Genomic DNA, 17,057 nt, shown 5'->3' with positions numbered 1-17,057 from the left:
CTTTGTAAGCAAAGTAAAAAAAGATTTGGCAAACATGATGATGCCCCTTTAACAGTTACATTCCATATAATTTATTTTTCTAAAATATATAAAAGTTACGTTTTAAATCATTTCGTACAAATGAGATGAATTTCCCTGGCTCATATAAATGGTAAATATGGAACTGTCCAACCATCTAACAGGATTTCATTCATGTCAAGTTCTCCTGCAGAAATATTAATTTTAACCCCTGAGGTAACGGATTAGCTTAAACAATGAAGTGAAATTGGAACAGATTCCATTCCAGGATTTGACTGAAATACATGTCTCTGTAGCACACACTCCAGGGATCTCAAATAAATTAATACCCATTCATCAAGGAAAAACTGCTAATGCAAAATTTAAATGTGTCAGTTTCCAGTTCTGCTTAAACCACTTTCATAAGATTTTAACTGATAGGCATAGTAGAGTTCTTAATCTTACACCATACTGATCAAAGATAAGTAACAGGGCAAAAAGTATTAAAAAAAGCACAAAAGAACATTTATACTTTTATCATCCTGAATAACCAGAAATGAAGAGGAAACTCTCTTAAATGAGGAAATCAAGGTCATTTTGGTTTACCAGCTCTTGCAGTTAATGCTCAAAAGCATTTCCATGAATTAAAAAGATGCCCACAACCACATGCATATAGGTAAAAATCTAAACCCAGTTACATCATAACTGTTTTTATTCATTATATTAATCCTTTGCCCCTTTCATGATGCACTTGTAGTTTTAGCAGGACAACAGATTAAATGAGTGCTATCTGCTCTCAGCTCCTAAATTAGAGTTCTCATAGAAACATAGAAAATATGAGCAGGAGAAGGCCATTCAGCCCTTCGGGCCTGCTCCGCCATTCAAAAAAGATCATGGCTAATCATATAATTCAGTAACCTGTTCCTGCTTTCTCCCCATATCCCTTGATCCCTTTGGCATTAAGAATTATATATATCTCCTTCTTGAATATACTTAATGACTTGGCCTCCACTACCTTCTGTGGTAGAGAATACCACAGGCTCACCACCCTCTGAGTGAAGAAATTTCTCCTCATCTCGGTTCCAAATGACATACCCCGTATCCTGAGACTGTGAACCCTGGTTCTGAACTCTCCAGCCATTGGGAACATCCTCCCTGCATCTAGCCTGTCTAGTCCTGTAAGAAATTTATAGGTTAATAAACATTTGTTTTTGGAGCACTAATTTTCACCATCCCTGAAAATTTGGTTATAGAAATAAATTTATATGCTTAAATCATCTTAGAAGGTCTGCAGGTAGCTATGGCAAACAGAACTCCGTGGATATCACTGAATAGGTGGATGACAATCTATGAGGGGAAGTTCTTCTTCTTCTTTGGCCTCCTTATCTCGAGAGACAATGGATATGCGCCTGGAGGTGGTCAGTGGTTTGTGAAGCAGCACCTGGAGTGGCTATAAAGGCCAATTCTAGAGTGACAGGCTCTTCCACTGGTGCTGCAGAGAAATTTGTTTGTCGGGGCTGTTGCACAGTTGACTCTCCCCTTGCGCCTCTGTCTTTTTTCCTGCCAACTACTAAGTCTCTTCGACTCGCCACATTTTAGCCCCGTCTTTATGGCTGCCCGCCAGCTCTGGCGAACGCTGGCAACTGACTCCCATGACTTGTGATCAATGTCACAGGATTTCATGTCGCGTTTGCAGACGTCTTTAAAGCGGAGACATGGACGGCCGGGGTGGGTCTGATACCAGTGGCGAGCTCGCTGTACAATGTGTCTTTGGGGATCCTGCCATCTTCCATGCGGCTCACATGGCCAAGCCATCTCAAGCGCCGCTGACTCAGTAGTGTGTACAAGCTGGGGATGTTGGCCGCCTCGAGGACTTCTGTGTTGGAGATACGGTCCTGCCACCTGATGCCAAGTATTTTCCGGAGGCAGCGAAGATGGAATGAATTGAGACGTCGCTCTTGGCTGACATATGTTGTCCAGGCCTCGCTGCCATAGAGCAAGGTACTGAGGACACAGGCCTGATACACTCGGACCTTTGTGTTCCGTGTCAGTGCGCCATTTTCCCAAACTCTCTTGGCCAGTCTGGACATAGCAGTGGAAGCCTTTCCCATGCGCTTGTTGATTTCTGCATCTAGAGACAGGTTACTGGTGATAGTTGAGCCTAGGTAGGTGAACTCTTGAACCACTTCCAGAGCGTGGTCGCCAATATTGATGGATGGAGCATTTCTGACGTCCTGCCCCATAGTGTTCGTTTTCTTGAGGCTGATGCTTAGGCCAAATTCATTGCAGGCAGCCGCAAACCTGTCAATGAGACTCTGCAGGCACTCTTCAGTGTGAGATGTTAAAGCAGCATCGTCAGCAAAGAGCAGTTCCCTGATGAGGACTTTCTGTACATTGGACGAAGTGGAAGTGGAACTGCAAGAAGTTGTGGTCCATGTTGGAACCGAAAAGGATTCAGGTTGTGCAGGCGGAGTTTCAGGAGCTAACAAAAACATTCAAGAACAGGACCTCAAAGATGAAACTGTCTAGATTACTCCTAGTGCCATGTGCTAGTGAATACAGAAGGACGAAGAAGTGCGAGTGGATGGGCGGCTGGAGAAGTAGTGCAAGAGGGAGAGCTTCAAATTCCTGGGGCATTGGAACCATACAAGCCAGAGACGTTGCACCTGAACATGGCTAGACCAACATCCTTGTGAGGTGGTTAACCTAATGCTGTGGGGAAGGGTTTAAACTAATTTGGCAGGGGGAGAGGAATTAGGACATAGCAGCAGAATGTAGTAGAAAACTAGGAGGTCAAACAAAAAAAAATAAAGAAGTGTTGAAAGAACAGGAATTAGAGGGAGGTAAAAAAAACAAACATTCAGACTAGTATGGTGTTGGAATGCATGTGTGTTAATGTGAGGAGTGTTACAAGCAAAATTGATGAGCTACAGGTGCAATTTGCCACAGGGAGTTATAATATAGTGTCTTAAACATGGCTAGGAATAGGAACAAAAGATTCCTGGCTACAATGTATTCAGGAGAGGCAGGGAAGTTAAAAATGAAAGGTGGGGTGTGGGGGGAAGGAGGTGGCAGTATATATAGAGGGACAATATACTCGACAGTTCAAAGACTGAATCCATGTTGTTAGAGTTAAGGAAGAGGAAAGCAGCCATTACAATGCTGGGTGCGGATTACATACCCTAAACAGCAAGAAGATTGAGGAGCAAATCTATTGGTAAATTTTAGAGAAATGTAAAAATATTAGAGCAATAATAGTAGAGGACTTCAATTACCCTAAATTAGAGTGGGGGGGGGGGGGGGGGTGAGGGCAACAATGTAAGGGCAAGGGGGATGAAAAAATATCATAAAATATGTACAAGAGAATTTATTTAATCATAATGTTTCTGCACCAACAAGGAATGAAGCAGCATTTGATTCGTTTCTAGGGGAATAAAGTAGATCAAGTGGAGTATATTTCAGTGGGAGAACATCTGGGTAATAGTGATCATAATTTAATAGGTGTAAAGTAGTTATGGAAAAAGGTGAAGAAAAATCAATTATGAAAATATCCAACTGGAATCGAGCCAATTTTAGCAATTTGGGAATGGATCTAGCACAATTAGCCTGGAAACAAAGACTGGCCAAGAGAACAATAAATGAGCAATGACAGGCCTTCAAGTTCAGGTACAAACCAAGCATATTCCCCCCCCATAAGAGGGCAAGATGGGGCATCCAAAGCTGAAGATCCCTGGATGATAAAGGAAATAGAGATCAAAATAAAACAGAACAATGAAGCTTATGACAAATGTCAGGTACAGAATACAATCAAAAACCAGGCAGAATACAAAGGGATGAATTTTGTAAGCCCGCCACCGAAATCGGCGGCAGGTGAAAAAAACGGGCCGCACGCCAAAGAGCTGCCGCGATTGCAAGCGTGGCAGGGCATTTAAATAGCTGGGGCGGGGTGGAGAGGGCCACCCCCACCGTGGAGGGAGCGGTCTGTCCGTTCCCAGCTATGGCGTCAGCTGCATGTGCCATTTTTAAAGGGCTAATAGCCCTACTGGCAAATTTACATATTTAAAGAGCGATTTAATGAAATTAAATAGATACATCTCTTTTGCCCCTCTCCCACCCCCAATAACAATTAAATTATTTATTTACCCTTCCGCACAAAACACTGACCTTTACTATCTGACCTACGACCCCTCAACTGCACAAGGTTTAAACTGTAACCCTTCCCACCATCCCCTACACCCATGACGTTGAGTTGACCCTGTCCCCCCGACTCCTGCACTGAGAAACATACTTCCTCTCCCCTCCCCACGAGTGTTGCGCGTCGTTTCCCTGGATGGGGATCCAAAGGCATGGAAGTCCTGGCCACTGGGATGAAGATCGCGGTGGGACGTCAGGAGGAGACGGGAGATTCATTAATGCAAGTATTTTAATTTATTTAAATATTTAAATTGTGGTCCTGTCACTGAGCGGCAGGGGGGCCACCACGAGGCCTCGATGCCACTGGCAATATCGGACCGGGCCCTGCCAGCATCGAGGTTCGTGGCGGGCCTCATCCAGGGCCATCTTCAGGACCCCCCCCACCACGACCCCAACATCAAGGGCTCTATAGAATCCAGCCCAAAGAGTGCAGGGAAAATTGAAAAAGGATATAAGGGCAAAAAGAGAATATGGGAAAAGATTAGCAGGTAACATAAGAGAACCCAAAAACTTTTTTGTAAACATGTAAAAAGTAAAATGATAGATAAAGGAATAATAGGGCTGATTAGGGACAAAGAAGGAAATCTTCCTGTGGAAGCAGAGGGCATGACTGAGGTACTGAGAGAATACTTTGCATCTGTTTTCACAAAAGAGGATGAAGTTAATGTCGCAGTAGAGGAGGAGGGAGTAGAGCTATTGGACAGGATAAAACTAGGCAGAAAAGAGGTGATAAATAGTTTGGCATCAGTCAAAGTTAATAAGTCACTTAGTTTAGATTGAATGCATCCAAGGTTGCTGAGGGAAGTTAGCTTGGAGACAGCAGAAGGCCTGACCACATCTTTCAATCCCCCTTGGATGCAGGAGTGGTTCCAGAGGACTGTAGAACTGCAAAAGTCACACATCTATTCAAAATGGTGGAAAGGGATAAACCTGGTAACTACAGGCCAGTCAGTCTAACACTAGTAGTAGGAAAACTATTAGAGATCTTCAAAATTATGAAAGGCTTTGATAAAGTAAGTAGGGAGAATCAGTTTCCTCTGGCAATGGGGTGGGTAAGCAGAGGTCTTAGATTTAAAATAATTGGCAAAAAAACTAGAGGGGAATGAGGAGAATTGTTTTTCACACAGATGGTTGTTGCAATCTAGAACTTGAAAGGGTGGTGAAAACAGATTCCATTGGAACTTTCAAAAGGCAACTGGATGTGCACTTGAAGGGGATTCATTTGCAGCATTACAATGAAAAAAAGTTAAAGCGCTCAACTAAATTGGATAGCTCTTTCAGAACAGGCATGATGGGCCAAATGGCCTCCTGTGCCCTAAGATTCTATAACGCCTGAACTATGATACATTATTCACAATTTACCTCTGTGTTCCTATCATGCCACATCAGGAGAATTTTTTTGCTCTAAACTTGCTGCTAATAAAACTTGATGAGAGGACCATTAACAAATTTTCATAATGTTTTCATAATTATAGATGATTCTGACATAGAGATGCTGCTGAAGCACTGAGGTTTCTGCTGCACAAAGCCTCTGCCCATCATGCTACATCTGTCGAAACTTATGAAAATTTCCCATGTACTTTCACCAGGTGACCAGAACAAGTTGGGTGCTTGCCCGGGATCTGAACCACCAGACAAACGAGAGATTTGAAAACAGGAGGAAAATTCACCTCTAAAATTGTGGAAAAGTGAAAAAACAGGTTTTCTTGTATTCTTCTGTTTTTACTCTATGGTGCTAGAAACAAAAGAGATGGCAATATTTAGTGCTAAGCAGTTTGCACAATAGGGAGACATATCCCATGATAAGTCAATTAAAATAAGTATTAATAATTTAAAAAGCTTAGCTATAGAGGTGGGAATCACTTTCAACAAAAAGCAAGGAAACCTGAACTGGTGAAGAGTCGAGCTAACCATTTTAAACTTACCTCTGAACAAGAGGAAAGCATGGAATCAGAGTCTGAAAAAATAATTCTAGCTAGAATTTAGTTGCAGATTAAAAAGGAAGAACGTTTCAGAAGGAAAAAGAGGAAAGAGAGCTACAGTTCAATAGAGAGGAGGAGATGCAGTTTCAGAAGGAAAAAGAGGAAAGACAGGCAAAACAGCTTGAGTTAGAAAGGCTATGAGAGCAAGATGAAAATGCCACCAGCCAATTATCCGCAATTCAGAGCAAAACTTTGATGAACTGAGCCACTCATGGTTAGTGCCAAAATTTATATTTTATCTCTTTTGAGAAAATAGCTACCAGGCTAAAATGGCTGAAAGAATTTTGGACTCTCCTCTTACAAGGCAATTTCATAGGTAGGGCACGAGAAGTTTTTTCTCTGTTATCAGAAGAGAGTTTATTTTTATTTATTTATTTAGAGATACAGCACTGAAACAGGCCCTTCGGCCCACCGAGTCTGTGCCGACCATCAACCACCCATTAATACTAATCCTACACTAATTCCATATTCCTACCACATCCCCACCTGTCCCTATATTTCCCTACCACCTACCTATACTAGGGGCAATTTATAATGGCCAATTTACCTATCAACCTGCAAGTCTTTGGCATGTGGGAGGAAACTGGAGCACCCGGAGGAAACCCACGCAGACACAGGGAGAACTTGCAAACTCCACACAGGCAGTACCCAGAATTGAACCCGGGTCGCTGGAACTGTGAGGCTGCAGTGCTAACCACTGCGCCACTGTGCCGCCTCTATGAACAAACTAAAACTGCAATTCTAAATGCATCGGTTAGTACCTGAAGCCCATAGACAGAAATTCAGACACACTAGGAAAAGACCCGCACAGACTTGCATTGAATTTGAAAGACTTAAACATATGGCTTTCGATCGCTGGATATGATCTCAAACTGGAACCCTCAAATGAGAATTTGAGAGAAGTAATGTCGCTAGAAGAATTTAAAAATAACATCCCAGTTAGTAAAAGGACCTAAATTAAAAACAAAGAGTTACAAGGGTAAGAGAAGCAGCAGAAATGGCTGACGATTATGAGTTAATACACAAATCCTTAATTTGGGTTAAATTTGGGTCCAGTAACTCTTACAGGCTAGGGAGAGATGGGAGAGATAGCAGGGATGCAGATGAAGCAGAAATGGGCTCGAGAGAAAAGGAGAGTTGGGAAGGAAAACTGGATAGTTTCCCACTTTTAAAAGAAGGAACCCAGGTGATGAACCAATAGGGGCACACCTGATGTGTTTCCAGTGCGGCAAATCTGAGCATGTCCAGGCAAATTGTTGGTATTCCAAAAAACCAACAGGAGACGCTGCAGTAAAGCCAGTGTCCATGGCTATGAAAGTGATAAGCATGTGTTCCAACGTAACAAGAATAAAGCGCCTGCCTACCAGAACTGTTTACAATAAAGAAAAATTACTCCTTTTGTTACCCAAGCACCATGCAAAGAGATAACCATCCTCAGGGATACCAGTTGTTTTCAAACACTACTTTCAGCCAAGTTTACAGAAATGCCACCTGAGAGCAGAACACATACCATGGTATTGGTAAAAGGTCTTACTGGCAAATGCTTGAAGGTTCCCTTAGTTAAAGTTTACCTACAGAGTAAGTTGGTCATCGGGATAGTGATGGTCGGGGTCATTCCGAGCTTACCAATGCAGGGGGTTGACCTGTTGCTGGCAATGACTTGGCAGGAAGCACAGTATTGTATCCAGAGGGTCCAGAACAGTCCATGGAGACTGCAGAAACTGAGGGAAACAAACAAAACCCTGCACAGCTGCAGAGGGCTGAGGAAGTCCCAAAATTCCCACAGGGGGTGATAGGGCCAGTAAAGATTAAGGTGGCTAAAGGAAAGCCAGTAGAATTTAAAAAGGCCAAGATAGAGCCAGATGAATTTAAAGGAGCTGAGATAAAAGCAGCAAAGATTGAAGGAAAAGCACCAGAGATATGGGTAGTCGAAACCTTCTTTAAAGATTTAAATAGGGACAAGAAAAGTTCCCAAACAGGCAAACCAAGAGTGAGGAAGATGCCTCACCTAGCTGAAGTGCCACAGGTGAGTGCAGCAGAAGCTCGACAATCATCTGCGAGCAGTAGTGTCCCATAGGACATGGGGCAGATTAGGAAAAACCCATCCCTGAAGTAAATGGAAAAGGGAAAATAAAATACCTAAAGTAAACAACATTTATGAAAGCCACCAGTAAACTAAAAGTGAGGTCAGTATGGATGTGCCCACCGAAAAATCAAAGGGTTGGGCTCTAAATCCAGAGCTAATCAGACCCAGCCAAACAGATTCAGAACTCACTAAGAACAAAGTGCAAGTGGAGAACCCAGACACCTCACAGGGGTTAAAAAAATAATTTATTAGCCACTAGCACCTTAGAGTTACGAATCATCAATGTGTCAGAACCTGAACTATTTAAACCCATGTGTTGTGGAAATAGCAGTTAAGGTGGTAAAGCTTGACCAAACAGTGGGAGTTACAAAAAACCCAGAATAATGCAGTAATGGAAATTTGCATATGACAAGCCTTGAACAGTAAAAGTGGGACACAGATAAAAGAAAACACCAAATGTTCTAAACAGAAGTTTTCATGGGGCAAAAATGAAAATTAAATTACAATTGTGCCTCATTCAAAGAAAGGATGATGTAAAACTCAAACTTGAACAAGAAATGGCTGTTACAGACAATATCAGTTGTAGCAGTTGTGAGATTGAGGTGTGGGTGTCATGTGTGCAGTGGTGTGACTCCTATGCCTTCTTTCTTTCGTAAAAAACTAAACAACATAAAAATGAAATCCAAAGAATTGTGTTTTTTCCCTTTTGGGGGAGGTTGACGTTCACGTAAAGTGCAGTGATTGAATGTACAAGAGCTCAACTTGAAGAATTATAAAAACGGACTTTTCCTTTAAAAAAGTGGACAATGTGCTAAAAAAAATGGTTGCTGAAGGTCAAAAGACCTGGCTTTGTATATTCAAACTGTCTACTCTCTGGTACGAATAAAAGAATACATTCCAAGCTACCCTAAACCCATCAAGAGACATTTTTGAATTGAATGGGTTCTTCTGAAACAAAGAAGGTGCAAAGTAGCCATATCTTGGGCCACTGTTAGTCACAACAGGGAGGAAAATCTCTGTCTCCCAACAGAGGCAAAGATGTGAAACAATTTTTAACTTAAAAGTAGCTCTCTGGTGAGAGAGGAGGGAGACCCAGGAAGAAGCATCACCAAAGCTTGTCCAGCTGGCATCTGGGAGAAAATCCATCAAGGAAGGTGCCCTGCTGTAAATTCTACATTTCAACTTGTGCAGCAGTGAACTGGAAATTATCCTCTGTCTTAAAACTGAACTTTCAATAAACAGAGAAATCTACAAACACCTTAGGCCTGCAACTAAAGAGCACTTGACCTCCGAGAGAATTCAACAGGTTTACCGTGAACCCCAAAACCCTACCCCACTTCAAACCGCTTACTCCTTTTCTATCTGTCTCTTCTAGTGTGTGTGTGTGCGCGAGTGAATGCATGAATGGATGTAGTTGTGACAATTTCGGGATGAGGCATATTGCTCAATAAATAACTAATCTGTTTCAAACCTACAAAAAAAACTGTCGCTGTCTGTTTATTTAATAAATAAAACACAAAGGGGTTAAAATCCTAATAACAAAAACAGCTGCTGCGGTCAGGTGGAAGTTGAACAGTGGAAACCACCCACACCCCTCACCATGTGCCCATAACATGTATATTTTTCTTCTATACTGTGTAGGTTATTAAAGAGATATGAGACATATGGGGAAACAAGGGCCTATGGAGAATAAAGAACTTAAAGCATATCAATAAAGAAATAGTACTGGAGAAATTAATGGGACTAAAAGCTGACACATCCCTGGACCTGATAGCCTACATCCTTGAGTTTTAAAATAGGTGCCTGCAGAGATAGTGGGCAGAATCTTCTGGACTTAGTCCCTGCTGGAATGCCGGGACCATTTTCGGGTCGGAAACCCAATTTATTAATGGGTGGGCTTAGCTGTGGCTCTTGAACTCAGCCACGATATTAGCATCTAGCCTCAGGTTGCCCAAACAATTAGTGAGGGTAGGTGGGATGAAGCATCCAATCAATCAAAGGAAGGATTTCTAATTAAAGGGACTATGACATGGGCTACAATAGCTCACCAGCAGTTAGATTTTTGAGGCTTCAGCAACCACAGGAATTAAGAGGAGACCTGAAAAGACTGTTCCCTGGGTCTCTCACTCTTACCTGGAGGTCCTGCTGTGGGATCCAAGGAGCTGCAGTGAGGTGAGTGCTCACAAGGATGAAAGGAAGAGGAAAGCCTCTACAACCAAGCAAGTGTGGGTGGATGTGGCCAAGAAGTCAGCAGAAGTGTGGTCCCTCCAACCTGGAGACAGTGCACCAGGAGGATCCAGGACCTCAGGAGGACATGAAAGGTGAGTGGCATAACACTTTCAGGTGCCAAGCCCCACATTCTGACTTTTCCAAAATTCTCCTGCATAACGCCCCTCAGAACACACCTTACAGCTCCACTTATTCCTCTCTCTCCAGGCACCTCATATCCACATCTGAACAGCCTAAACTCATACTCACCCTCATCCTATTGCCTTCTCACACCCATGCCTCACGGTCACCCTTTACAAATTCTGTCCATCCTTCCTCTCCACACAAACCATTACGAACACTCATACCTCTTTGCTTTCTCTCCTTGCAGAAGACAGCACACAACTTGGCGAGAGGCTGGGAACTGGGGTGGGGGAGGGAGTGGCCCTCCAGTAACTAGCACCTTGCCAACCACTGGCAATGCATGTCTATCTGCTCCACTGGGAAGCAAGTCTTTGAGAGGCTGCAGATGTCAGCAGTGACCTGCCATGGGAACCTGAGCCTCCTGAGGCACTGCTGCTCAGAAATGTCAGGGGTGCTGATTTTCTCACTTGCCTCCTTCCAGCTGGATCTCAGTATCCATTCCCTCTGTCGTGTGGACGGCATGCAGCTGAGGAGTAGGCAGCCGCTGCTGGTGGTGTTATTGGGGATGGTGTGGTTTCTGCTCTTGCCCCCCCTTCAGGGGTGCAATGTGCAGCTGCAAAAGCTGCTCCCATACTGTGATGAATGCTGGCAGCAAGGAAATGCAGCTGAAGGTGTGAAGTGATTGATAGATGGAGTACCTTCCAAGCAGATGAAATCACCTCTCAAGCAGTGATAGCATGCTCTAAGAGTAGAAGTGCTTTAACAGCAGCCTCTCAATGGCCATGGCTGGAGCCCTTCAGTGTAACTAATCAAAGCCTTCCCAGCTTGTCAGTTTCACTGACGAAGCTCTTCCCACCGTGCACTCGCCTTGGTGACCCTGGCGAGTTGCTGACAGGTCAGGAAACAGGTCCCCTGGTTTGGAAATCCAAAAATTAGGGCTAAAAGTGGTCTTAATTGGCTTTTTAATTACCTTAATAACCTACCCAGCAGATCCAAGAAAGTTCCCTGCTCACCTTTTAGCGCACCCTTCTGAAACCTGGAACAGGGTGGGATGTCGGGATCCCACTCTGATTTCCATTTCAGGGGATTTAAACTTCCCACACCCATGCAAATCCGTTTCCCCTTGCCTGGGAAAACACCCCCAGTGGATACTTTGGTTTTGATTTTCCAGAATTCTCCAAATTCTAGAATGGCCCAGATGGATTGGAAGGTAGCAAATGTAACCTTCACTGTTCAAGAAAGGAGAGAGCGACAAAACAGGGAACGATAGGCCAGTTAGTCTGATCACTAGTAGAGAAGATGCTAAAATCTATTATTAAGGACGTGGTAACAGGGCAGTTGGAAAATAACAATATTATTCAGCAGAATCACCATTTTCTGAAAGAAATCTCATGAATTTTTTGACAAATTCTTTGACAAATTGAGTTTTTTTGATTGTAACTAGCAGGGTAGATAGGGTGGGAACCAGTGAATTTAGTAGATTTAGATTTTCAGAAGGTATTCAATAAGGTGCCACATAAGAGATGTGACACAAAATTAGGGTATCACAGGATTGGTGGTAATATATTAGCATGGATTGAGGATTGGTTAAAGGACAGAAAACAAAGTTTAGGAATAAATGGGTCTTTTTCAGAATGACAGGGTGTAACTAGTGGAATGACTTAGATGAGGGAACTGAGTGTAGTACATCCAAGTTTGCTGATGATACAAAGCTAGGTGAAAAAGTAAGCTGTGAGGAGGACGCTAAGAGGCTGCAAAGGGATATAAATGGTTAACTGAGTGGACAAGGAGGTGGCAGTTCGGGTATAATGTGGTGAAGGGCAAAATTATTTACTTTGGTAGGAAGAATGGCAAAGCAGAATATAGAGGATTTGGGTGTTCTTCTAAACAAATCACAGAACGTTAACATGCAAGTACAGCAAGCAGTTAGGAAGCCATATGGTATGTTAGCCTTTATTGCAAGGAGGTTGGAGTATAAGAGTAAGGAAGTCTTGCTGCAAGTATACAGGCCTTTGGTGAGACCACACCTGGAGTACGGTGTACAGTTTTTGTTTCCGTACCTAAGGCAGGGCATACATGCCAATGAGGGGCGCAAAGAAGGTTCAGGAGATGAATAGCTGAGATGCGAGGGATATCCTACGAGGAGAGATTGAGTAAAATGGGCATACATTTTCTGGAGTTTAGATGAATGATTGATTATCTCATTGAAATGTATAAAATTCTCAGAGGGCTTAAAGGGTACATGTTGAGAGGCTATTTTCCCTGCCTGGTGAGTCTAGAACCAGGGGTCATAGTCTAATTATGAGGGGGTCGAGCATTTACAGCTGAGATGAGTAGAAATTTCTTCACTCAGGGTTGTGAATCTTTGGAAATCTCTATTCCAGAGAGCTGTGAATGCTCAGTCGTTGAGTATATTCAAGACTGAGATTGATAGATTCTTGGGTACTAAAGGAATCAAGGGATATGGGTAAGGGTGGGAAATTGGAGTTGATGCAGAAGGTCAGCCGTGATCTTATTTAATAATGGAGCAGGCGTAAGGGGCCGTATTGCCTGCTCCTGTTCCTATGTTCTTAAGAGACCTTGGGCGCTGCGGTCATGATTCGCGATTAACCTATGGCTGGTCCCACTGAAGCAGGCAGGACGCAAAATTTGTGTTGCCTCCTCATTTGAATGCTTGTAGTGGGCAGCCCAGCACCAAACATTCAACAGGGGCCAAGCAACATGCATAGCTGGCATGTGTTTCAACTAGCCTGTATGTCTTTAAGGCAACCTGCACCTGTGGAAAAGCCCCTGGGAAGGATGGCATTACGCCTGAAATAATCAAGAGTGCTAAGCCTGCTATACTCTCAGCACTCTATGAACTGCTTTGCCTGTGCTGGGACGAGGGAGCAGTACCACAGGACATGCGCGATGCCAATATCATCACCCTCTATAAAAACAAAGGTGACCGCGGTGACTGCAACAACTACCGTGGAATCTTCCTGCTCAGCATATTGGGTTAAGTCTTTGTTCAAGTCGCTTTAAACAGGCTCCAGAAGCTGGCCGAGCGAGTCTACCCTGAGGCACAGTGTGGCTTTCGAGCAGAGGGATCCACCATTGACATGCTGTTCTCCCTTCGTCAGATACAGGAGAAATGCCGCGAACAACAGATGCCCCTCTACGTTGCTTTCATTGATCTCACCAAAGCCTTTGACCTCGTCAGCAGACGTGGTCTCTTCAGACTACTAGAAAAGATCGGATGTCCACCAAAGCTACTAAGTATCATCACCTCATTCCATGACAATATGAAAGGCACAATTCAGCATAGCGGCGCCTCATCAGACCCCTTTCCTATCCTGAGTGGCGTGAAACAGGGCTGTGTTCTCGCACCTACACTGTTTGGGATTTTCTTCTCCCTGCTGCTCTCACACGCGTTCAAGTCTTCAGAAGAAGGAATTTTCCTCCACACAAGATCAGGGGGCAGGTTGTTCAACCTTGCCCCGCCTAAGAGCGAAGACCAAAGTACGGAAAGTCCTCATCAGGGAACTCCTCTTTGCTGATGATGCCGCATTAACATCTCACACTGAAGAGTGTCTGCAGAGTCTCATCGACAGGTTTGCGGCTGCCTGCAACGAATTTGGCCTAACCATCAGCCTCAAGAAAACGAACATCATGGGACAGGACGTCAGAAATGCTCCATCCATCAATATCGGCGACCACGCTCTGGAAGTGGTTCAAGAGTTCACCTACCTAGGCTCAACTATCACCAGTAACCTGTCTCTCGATTCAGAAATTAACAAGCGCATGGGAAAGGCTTCTACTGCTATGTCCAGACTGGCCAAGAGAGTTTGGGAAAATGGCGCACTGACACGGAACACAAAAGTCCGAGTGTATCAGGCCTGTGTCCTCAGTACCTTGCTCTACGGCAGCGAGGCTTGGACAACATATGTCAGCCAAGAGTGACGTCTCAATTCATTCCATCTTCGCTGCCTCCGGAGAATCCTTGGCATCAGGTGGCAGGACCGCATCTCCAACACAGAAGTCCTCGAGGCGGCCAACATCCCCAGCTTATACACACTACTGAGTCAGCTGCGCTTGAGATGGCTTGGCCATGTGAGCCGCATGGAAGATGGCAGGATCCCCAAGGACACATTGTACAGCGAGCTCGCCACTGGTATCAGACCTACCGGCCGTCCATGTCTCCGCTTTAAAGATGCCTGCAAATGCGACATGAAGTCCTGTGACATTGATCACAAATCGTGGGAGTCAGTTGCCAGTGGTCGCCAGAGCTGGCGGGCAGCTATAAATGCGGGGCTAAAGTGTGGCGAGTCGAATAGACTTAGCAGTTGGCAGGAAAAAAGACAGAAGCGCAAGGGGAGAGCCAACTGTGTAACAGCCCCGACAACCAATTTTTTCTGCAGCACCTGTGGAAGAGTCTGTCACTCTAGTATTGGCCTTTATAGCCACTTCAGGCGCTGCTCCACAAACCACTGACCACCTCCAGGCGCTTACCCATTGTCTCCCGAGACAAGGAGGCCAAAGAAGAAGCAGCACCTCCTGAAGGGGAGCTGCACTCATTGCACAGAAGCTGTTGCTGACTGTCTGTGGAGGAATTGTCTACAAGGAGAAGCACAGAAAATGGAGCACCAGGCAAGAGGGAGGGCTCCCAAGTTTTCTGATGTGTAGCATGGGAGGTGGAAAGGAGAGAGAAGCAGGGGACCAAAGGTGTTCTAGCAGATGACTAGGATTGCTGAAGTGCAGTCCTGGTGGAGTGCCAGTGGCCCTGTAATGCACGAACCTGCTGTCCACTCTCAGGATGGCAGCATTTGTGTTCCCACCACTGCCACTCTACCAGTGCCCTTGCTGTGGCCTGTCAGCCAGGCTGCTGTGGCTCATGCCAAGCTCGGCACTCAAGGCCCAGAGCTGCTCAAGGTTGTTCTGTTAGGTCATCTGCAGTCTCTGCCAGTGTAAGTCATCAGTCTTCCATCAGCCATGCTGTCACCACTGGGGTAGCGCTGTGCACAAGCATTAGGTCAGGCAAAGGCACCCAAAAGATAGGCACTAAGGCAATGTACAAGGGTGATGAGTTCTGTTTTGTTTTTATTATTGGAAGTGTTGCTGGATAAAGTTGTTACGGAATTTTTCATTGGTGGTTTTTATTTCAGGATTTTGGCCAATGGGACACTGTGATGGACCACAGCAGATGGATAGAACGATGGGGAATTGTGGAGCAATGATGATGACGGGTTGACCTCTTAGGGGAACTGGAGTGTCTGTAGCCACTCATGGACAGCTCAGTGAAGGTTTCCTAGGTGCCTCACCCCGTCCACCTCTTCCTCCTTCCGAGGTGGCCTCCGAATGTTGGTGGCAAGGGCGCATAATAATGAGGTTGTGGTGGGCATAGCTGACCACCATGAACTTGGACACACGCTCTAGTGAGTACTGCAGGGCTCCACCCAAGTAGTCCAGCAGTGGAACTGTTGCTTCAGTATGCTGATGGTTTGCTCCATGATTTAATTCCCTTTTGAATGCTTCAATTGAACCTGCCTCCACCACACACTCAGGCAATGCATTCCAGACCTTAATCACTCACTGCGTGAAAATGTTTTTCCTCATGTCACTTTTGCTTCTCTTACTAATTACTTTAAATCTGTGCCCTCTCATTCTCGATCCTTTCATGAGTGGGAACAGTTTCTCCCTATCTACTCTGTCATGAGCCAACTATACAGCAGGCATCCCTTCTCCAGGCTATGGTACTGAAGACTTGTGCTCCATAACTAGCTGTGCCCCTAGCCAAGCTGTTCCAGTACAGCTACAACACTGACATCTACCTGACAATGTGGAAAATTGCCTAGGTATGTCCTGTCCACAAAAGGCAGCACAAATACAATCCGGCTAATTACCACCCTATCAGTCTACTCTCAATCATCAGCAAAGTGACGGAAGGTGTTTGTGGCAGTGCTATCAATGATCTGCTCAACAATGCTCAGTTTGGGTTCTGCCAGGGCCACTTGACTCCCGGCCTCATTACAGCCATGGTCCAAACACAGACAAAACAACTGAATTCCAAGGGTAAGGTAAGAGTGACTGCCCTTGACATCAAAGAAGCATTTGACCGAATGTGGCATCAAGGAGCCCTAGCAAAATTTAAGTCAATGGGAATCAGGTGGAAATTTTTCACTGCTTAGAGTCATATCTGGCACAAAGGAAGATGGCTGTAGTTGTTGGAGGCCAATTATCTCAGCCCTAGGACGTAGCTGTATGAATTCCTCTGGGCAATATCCGAGGCCCAACTATCATCAGCTGCTTCATCAATGATCCTCCCTCCAACATAAGGTCAGAAGTGGGGATGCTCACTGATGATTGCACAGTGTTCAGTACCATTTGTGACTCCTCAGATACTGAAGCAGTCTGTGCTTGTATGCAGCAAAACCAGGATAACATTCAGGCTTGGGCTGATAAGTGGC

General features: G+C 44.6%; 1 protein-coding gene across 8 annotated transcripts in view; it reads right to left on the bottom strand.

Annotated features, from left to right (window-relative positions):
- Window positions 1-17,057, bottom strand: part of cdk6 (cyclin dependent kinase 6) — a 378,044-nt gene that overhangs the window by 67,444 nt on the left and 293,543 nt on the right. The gene's annotated exons all lie outside the window — the stretch shown is intronic.

Source organism: Heterodontus francisci, chromosome 2 (genome assembly GCF_036365525.1).
Source record: "Heterodontus francisci isolate sHetFra1 chromosome 2, sHetFra1.hap1, whole genome shotgun sequence".
In the NCBI taxonomy this organism is placed as follows: domain Eukaryota; kingdom Metazoa; phylum Chordata; class Chondrichthyes; order Heterodontiformes; family Heterodontidae; genus Heterodontus; species Heterodontus francisci.
This window is presented reverse-complemented; position numbering and strand designations above follow the sequence as displayed.